The following is an 8,465-nucleotide window of genomic DNA, read 5'->3' on the forward strand; positions in this document are numbered from 1 at the left end:
AGAGGTTGGTGATGAAGAGCCTGCGCTCGTCCAGGCGGATATGGCGGAGCATCCACGACGATGTGGACGCGGCTGCAGTCGTGGCCGGATGAAGAAGCCTTAGGTCTTGGTAGATTATCTACTGATGGCATAATCCTCCAGAGCTACAATAGCCAGAAAGATGCCTTGCCATGGGGAAGCCTCGCTACTGGAAGCGCCATCAGTGATCTGATTTGAAGAGTCCAATAAGAGGTCAATGGAATTCTCATCTCCAATATGTTCGCATTCTAACATGTCCTTGTTGATTCAGCTGTTACATTGTGTCACAGTTCACTAGTTTTTCACCTTTTTTCGTACTACTATGCACTGGAATGTCCATGTTTGCTAATTTGCAGATTGAATTGTTTTGATAAAATATGCTAATATATGTCACTTCTTTCTGAAAGGTATCCGGAACTCTTAAATGCATTGCTCCGGTGATAACTTTTTCTTATTGTTGCCATTTTGTGTTCCGGTCAAGATTTTCTTCTTTCACAGACATCAGAAGTCTAGAACTGGGATAAAAATAAATAAAGTTTGGAATAAGCTAGAATCTTAATAATCTCCAATATCTTCTCCACATGTGTGGAATCAATCATCCAGATATATATACTCGGATTGATGCAGCCATGCCCAATAAGAATCTTCATGTAAATAAATTGAAGGATTCTCTACTGATGAATAGGGAGCTGCATCAGACATCATATGGTCTTTTCATTTTCGTGGTAAGGCTGGACTGACCTCAAGACTTAAGTATCTCGGAACCATGCTTTTCCTGCATAGTTTTCAACATGCTATTACATGGTCTATTAAGTGTATGTGAAGATTCTTGAATTTACCCTGACATTATGGAACTTTTGTGCTGAAACAATTAAATATGTTAATCTATAATGATAGCAATGAAGACACGCAGTTCCATTATCAGTACAGTGCAGATGGTCATGTGGCCATTATGGCCTATCTTCAGTATTGTGGTTAACATTGACATGATTAATGTAATCTTCAAAACGACATGTTCCATTTTCCCTATGTATTTTTTTGTTCAGATGCCCTACTACTATTTTATTGACTGCAGGCAATCTATTTTGTATCGTATGATTTTATTTGTTGGAGAGATACTAGCTGCCCCTTTTCCACCTGTTAGTATGTTTTGTAGCAGACTTCTTAAATGATATTATAGACTTCTAAGGTAGATGTGGTATTTTTAATTAGACTGATTTCTTGTATTTTATCCACTGTTATAGGAGTTTGTTACCTTTGTTTTTTGATCGAAAATTAAAATGTGCATGCATTGTCGAAGTTTGTGAAGTAGAATTAATAACCTTCTGGTTATTGATCGATATATATATCTTGGATGTCCCATAGCAACGCAAGGGCATTCAGCTATCCTTGAAAAACAAGAACTGTCAAACCGCTCAAGAACCTGCCAGGTCAAGCTTCTCCCTCTGCTGTTTGGCACTGCCTACCCCCTCTCCCCCGAATACCGCGACAGGGAAGATCCAGTCCATCGAGAGAGACCGATGCTGTCGACCATTGATGTCGCATGGGAGATCTGCGACAGTGGAAACATGCTCCCCTTCGCGCCAACGGCACCTCGAGGTCACTGACACGGGTGACCCAGCGATTCCCCGCTGCCATCCCGAGCTACTTTTCCAACATCGTGGGCGTGGGCTACTGGCCTTCCAGGTACTCGACCGCCGGGCTTATCGAATTGGGCCGCCACGGTGCTGCTGGCCGCCGCCGGTCTCACTATAGATGCATCATGTGCCGTCGGCCATGCCAGCATCGCCGCCTATGTTTCCAAAATCAGTTACCCGTACGGTCCATGCATACCCGGAGACGTTGGTGCGTTCACACTTCTCATGGATCTTTGTATTAGCCTGATAGTGTTGGGATCTCGAAATTTTGTTGTAGGTGAAGAAGGGATTCCTATCTCTAAATTCTACTATAGGTGAAGGGCCTCCTGTAGGCCGTGGAGATGACCAGGCATGCATTGGGAGGCGGGCGACGTAAAGCGCTGGAAAGGAGTATTGTATTATGTATGGTCCTCCTTCGCTTTTTGGAAGGTTGTATAGTTGTTTTGATACATAAGATATAATTTCAGGTTCAACATACATATTGGTTTGAGATGTTTTCATTTTTTATCATTTCAATGAATAATGCAATCTGGATTTGTTTTATCATGCCAATTTGAGGCATTCTGTATGGGCTGGTTGGAGGAATATTATTTTTGATGTACTATGTGTGAACATGTTGAAGGGGCATGACCATCAACGGGCTTGTGGCAGAAGTTTGTATGTGAGTAGCTCCTACCTTTTGTATACTTATTTTCAGTCTATCAATCAAAGGGTAGAATGATTACATGTGCAGTTATTTTGGTGTGAGCTTTGACAAGGGATGCTGATTGTTATGTTGAAGGGGCTAAAATCTTCCTCGGTAAGTGATGTTCATTATGCATCTGATAAAAAAAAGAGGCTTTAGGGAGTTGATTGTGCGCATGAGAGGTGGTCCTGATATTAGGCTTGCTATAACATGTCATATTTAACACGTAATGTTCTTTACCAACCAAATGTTCACGTTTTAGATTATAAAGAATGATGACCTCAAAGACAAAGAGCTCCAAGAACTCGGTTCTGAAACTTTTGGTTAGTTTGAGTAATGAAATGTGACCCTACTGGAAGTTCTACCTCATTTCAGTTCTTCTCTTTTCCATTTAATTATCTATTTCATTCCAAGCTAACTGTCTTACATACCTATATCTTTCAATGCAAGACTACACGAGGACTATGGTCTATGGGATATCAAGCTCCTTCAAATAATCTGCACCAGTTCTTCTGGAGAATAATGTGTATGCATGGTCTACAATGGAGTTTACAAGATAGATTCACTTACTCACAGATTCAGCCTAACATTTTCCATAAGGATTATGTATGTTATACCAACTCTCAGTAATCTCTACTACTAATGTCTTAGTTGGTAGTCTCGCCTCACTCCACCTCATCCCACCACTCCTATCTTTCGTCCACCTTTGACATCATCACATCATAGCATTGGGCTGGCCCATTAACATGTATGTGAACGCAATCCTCCCATCGCCTGCCCTCCTCGCGATAATCCCGACATCCGCGCGCTGCCGTCCTCTTCTCCCTGATCTCCTCTACCAGCGTGCCTTCCTTGCGATCCTCCCGACGTGTCCTCGTGTCGCTGTCCTCTTCTCCCCAAACTCCTCTACTAGGGGGACTCCTCTATGACCCAGGCGGAGCAAACATTGTACGTAGGTTTTTTTTGGCTTTCACCGGTTCGTTCTCTACCCCTCCTCCATGACTCCCTCGCCATCGATTTTTTTCGACGTCTAAATGCAATCCCTACGTGAGGAAGTATGATGTGAAGGAGAGAGGCCGCGATGGCGAAGGTGAGGTGGGCGTCATCCCGTTTTAAAGGAGAGGACTCCAGCGAGAAATGTCTCACTACGGCGAAAACCGAGCGGAAGGGGAGGGTCCAACAGGAAAACATAAGGGTGTGTCATGGGGTGGAGTTTTTATGTTTGGTATGCGTGTTGGAGATAACAGGGTTCACAGTTTAGACATTTTTCTCTCCAGTATGGTCTGGATTTGTGGGAGCCTGGACTGTCGCATTGTTACATTTTTCAGACAGTGTATCATACATACAGTGAAAAAAATCCCTTTTATTATATACAGTATAGCCCTTCAATATGGCCATGTTTATGCTACACTAGATCGTGGGAACCTGCCGTCGACCACTACTATGTTACTTTGCATTTAAAAAAACTTATAGTAATGTCATATGCATGACACTAATATAAGTTACTCCTCGTTATGACCAGCCTTAGTCACATATTTTATTGTCACGAGGAGATCGCACATGAGTATATGTACCTCATCTTTTCACGAAGGTTCGTGCCCACCTACCGGGGTTTTGGGCGGTGTTGCGACTTGCGAGTGAGTTGGATGCGTCCGGCCAAAGGATGACCTCGTACGTTTTTGGCGGCCAGATACGACCTCTATCTGGTACGTGGCGTGTGCAGCAAAGAGAGTCCACCGCTATATCTTGCTTGGGTTTTGAGACTGCATCCGACACGAGAACTGAATCCAACGAAAACTTGGTACCCAGCCGCGCCACACTGTTCCTTCGCGGACATGCGATAAAATTGAAACGATACTGAGAATATTAGCATGGCCCCTGCGCAAGGATGATACGCACAAATCAGACCGCGCCACCCTGTGACACTCCTGTCCACTTCGTCCATCTAGGCGCAACGTGAAACAGGCTCGGCCGTTCGGTTTTCCAAGGACGTTTTTCGAGGGAAAATAGCGCCTGTTGGCGGCTTACCGGCGCTATTTTCGACGTGGGGGGCTCCGGTTCCCAGCCACGACCAGAACGACATCGACCCAAAATTTAAAACGCCCAAACTCGACGAAATTTAGTTAATTTGAATGAAATATAGGCAATTTCATTGATATTTAGCCGAATTTACATAGATAAAACATAAAAACTAAGCCTAGTTCATGCCGAGGAGGTTGTAGAAGACGGTGTAGTCGTCGTCCCCGTTGCCGTCGCTCGGCAGCCCGAGCACTGCCCCGGATCGCCGCTGCGGGACGGCTTGCTCGCCGCAGAGACCTCGTCGTCGCTGTCGCAGAGCACAATGGTACCGCCCTCGTTACGGCCGTGGCGCCGCTCGACAATCTCTTCCAGAACACGGCCATGTCCACATAGTTTGCGCGCGACCAGGCAAGGCCGCTCTCGAGGTCGGCGGCCATGTCCACGTGCTCCTGCTTCATCACGGTCGCCGGCTCCGTCTTCGGCTTCACCAGGCGAAAGTGGCCAGCGGGAGGGGAAGGGACACGACCACCCTCATTTATAATGTGGTTGCTGCCGCGGCTGCGCTGATGGAGCGGCGTCTCCTACGGCTTGGGCTTGACGGGGACGAGTGCCGCCGGCGCCGACCTGGAGGAGCGGGAGCCAGAGGACAACGAGGACGAGGGGTCCATGTGCCTCGGCAGCCAGGAGCTTCCGGGCGGCGAGAGAAGGACGGCAGCGACGGGTACTCCAGCCGTGGCTCGTTGCCGCCCTCGATGTGCACGAGGACGGCGGCGAGAGTTCCCTTAGGTGCGCCCCACCGTTGAGAGCGGTCCTCTGAGTTGTGGCGCCCCCTCGACGTCGGGCCGCCATTGGTAGATGCCAGCTCCTCGGCGTGGTGGCGCTGGAAGTAGGGGCTCCACAACGTGTGGTTGTCTGCCATGAACTGTGATTCTTGGCGTGCGGACTCCGGCATGTTGGCCCGGATCGCCTCAATCTCGGCGGGGCGATCCGCGACAGAGGCACGGGGACGCCACCGACGCTCAGCCGCCATGCGCCCAGCACGTGCATGTCGGGTGGCGTTGGGTAGTTCGCCTCCTGCAATAGGCGAGCTTCGCACTCATGCAGCAAACGGCAGCCGAAGCCGTTGGCCACCGCCCTGTCGCCAGGAAACCTCTCCGCCATGGCGAATGTGCGGGTGACGGTGAAGGTCGGATTTTTTGGGGCGAGAAACACTACAAAAAAGACACATCCGTGACATTTTGGGCTGAACAAAAAAAATTATGTCATACATATGACACTTCTATGATGATAATTGTGACAAAACCCGGTATCATCATAGATGTCGTGGGCTCCTACTTCTATGACAGAAAATCATGACAGAAAATGGGCTTTTCGTCCTAGGGGCCAGAGACGCTGCTGCATGACATTCTTTGGCTGTCCATGACGGAAAAAACCATGGTAGAAGCGAGGCGGAGGAAAATTTCGGGGATTTCCCGGTTACGGTGGGAGGTCGGGGGCCGAGCAATGCACGTTTCTCTCGTACACGTACGCGCGTGTGTGCGAGGCATTGGCTTTAACTGAACCCAAGCGACGCATTGGGCTCTAACTGAACCCGAGCGATTGCACTGCAGGCTACGTGTTACTGAACCCGAGCGATCGATCAATGGCTGTTAACTGAACCCGATCGAGCGATTCCTTCGCTACTGCTCCTAACTGAAGCCGATCGATTGGATGAACAATGAGCGTTGCGGTGGGGGGGTGGATGAATAGTGAGCGGTGGCGTTGCCTTTGGATGAACAGTAGACGATGGAGGGGTGCCCGTGGAGGGGTGGTTGAACAGGACCCCGTGGTGTGGAGGGCTGGATGAATAGTAGACGGTGGAGGGGTGCCCGTGGAGGGGTGGTTGAACAGTAGCCGTGGAGTAGCGCGCGGTGGAGGCTGGATGAACAGGAGCCCGTGGAGGTTGGAGGAGGTCGACGGTAGCCCGTGGAGGCTGGAGGAGGTTGACGATGGAGATGAACAGTATCCCGTGGAGTCCCGTTTTGCGGTACTCCACACCCCTCCCATGAACAGGACTCCCGTTTCGACCGTAGGTGGTCCGTTTCGTCCGTTTTGCGGTACGCCACACCCCTCCCGATCAACAGGACCCTCGTTTTGACCGTAGGAGGACTGTTTCGTCCGTTTTGCGGTACGCCACACCCCTCTCGATCAACAGGACACCCGTTTCAACCGTAGGAGGTCCGCTTCCTCCGTTTTGCGGTACGCCACACCCCTCCCGATCAACAGGACCCCGTTCCGAACGTAGGAGGTCCGTTTTATCCGTTTTGCGGTACGTCAGGCCTCATTTCGATCACATGTTCCGTCCAATCCCTCCCGATGAACACGGCCACGCATTCCATTCCGACCTAGCCGGTTGGCTCCCACGCGTTCCGTTGCCTCCCGATGAACACGACACATTCCGTTGCCTCACAATGAACACGACGCATTTCGTTGCCTCCACATAAATACGGCGCATTCTGTTGCCTCCCCATGAACACGACGACGACGCTGTTTCTCCGTTCCGACCCAGCCATGTATACGAGCGCTAGCCGTAGGTATGCGTGAGTAGGCGTTCGAGACCCCGCCCGTATGTACACATATGTGGCCGTATTTCCTTTCTTGCACCCTGGCCGCTGTACGTACATGTATATACTACGTGCGCGCCTCTACTACGACACGTACGCACCTCTACTACGACACATGCGCGCCTCTAGATCCACCAGTATATATGTACGTAGACGTTCGCGATCAGAATGACAACACTATGTACGCTTCGAGCAGGTGGGTCCCGACTGTCAGGCACTTCCTTGCGTGCGAAGATGTAGCTGGTGGGTCCCAGCAGTCAGGGGGGCGAATCGTTTCTTTTTTTGCCCGGGCGCACTTCCTTGTGTGCGAAGATGTAGTTGGTGGGTCCCAGCAGTCAGGGGCCCGAATTGTTTTTTTTCGGACGCACTTCCTTGCGTTTGAAGATGTAGATGGTGGGTCCCAGCAATCAGGGGGAAATGTTTTTTTCACGAAATACCGTGGCCCGTCCGGTGGGTCCATGCTGTCAGGTGAGGCAATCATTATCTTGCGCGTAATAAGGAGGCACTTCCTTGCCGCGGCTGTGGACCCAGCTGTCAGCCTCTCCACGTACAATCCACGTCCGATGGAAGTCTTTCCTTGACCACGTTGACCACGCCGCGCCGAGAGCACCACGGCGGTGGACGACGGCGAGGACTAGGAAGGGGGCGACTCGGAGCCGGGGAAGACGCAGCAGTGTATGCCCAAGCAAAGGGGAGTACGAGGGTTCACTGGTTCGGCTGCGGTGTGAGGCTGCTCTCGCCGCAGAATAACAGGGGGTGTGGGTGAGTAGAGGGATGGCCTGGCCAGCGGTGGGACTAGTAGGAGGCGGTGAGGCCTCCGCGGCATCACAGCCGGCCACGGGAGGCAGAAGCACGCGGCACGACCGGCGCTGGTTTGGGCAGCTGGAGCAAGAAGACCAAAGGTTGAAGAAGCACTACAACCGTTGGATGAACATCGTACGGTAACAGGAGCTAGAATCGTTCACATTGACTAAGTTGACAAATCCCTCCGTCCCCGTCAACTTGGTAGGCCCACAACTCAGCCTCCCACTATGCTGGGTTCGAGCTGGCAGGGGGAATATTCATTTTTTTTGTGCGTAATAAGGAGGCACTTCCTTGTGTACGAAAATAGCTGGTGGGTCTGCCATGTCAGCGGGGGGCACGTTATTTTCGTGAAATACAGAGGCCCTTCTGGTGGGTCCCAGATGTCAGGTGGAGGAATCATTATTTTGCGCGTAATAAGGAGGCATTTCCTTGTGTGCGGCCGTGGACCCAGCTGTCAGCCTCTCCATGCAAAGTCTACTTCCGATAGTGTCGTTCGTTGACCACGTTGACCACGCTTCGCCGAGCGCATCCAAGGTGGTGGACGATGGCGAGGCCCCGGACAGCAACGAGCCGGAGATGGGAAGACACAGGAGTAGAGTTGCAGACGGAGAGGTGTACGAGGGTTAACTGGTTCTAGTGCGGTGTGGTTCGGCAGTCGGTGGAGAAGAACAGGAGGTGTGGAGGGGTGGAGGGATGGCC

At 50.5% G+C, this 8,465-nt stretch overlaps 1 non-coding gene across 1 annotated transcript; it reads left to right on the plus strand.

Annotated features, from left to right (window-relative positions):
* The first annotated feature begins 4,161 nt into the window (after positions 1 to 4,161).
* LOC119273795 lies at positions 4,162 to 4,263 on the plus strand. The gene has a single exon (XR_005134985.1). It is a non-coding gene; the product is annotated as a U6 spliceosomal RNA (small nuclear RNA).
* The last annotated feature ends 4,202 nt before the right edge of the window (positions 4,264 to 8,465 follow it).

The sequence above is a fragment of the Triticum dicoccoides genome, chromosome 3A (genome assembly GCF_002162155.2).
Source record: "Triticum dicoccoides isolate Atlit2015 ecotype Zavitan chromosome 3A, WEW_v2.0, whole genome shotgun sequence".
Classification (NCBI taxonomy): Eukaryota; Viridiplantae; Streptophyta; class Magnoliopsida; order Poales; family Poaceae; genus Triticum; species Triticum dicoccoides.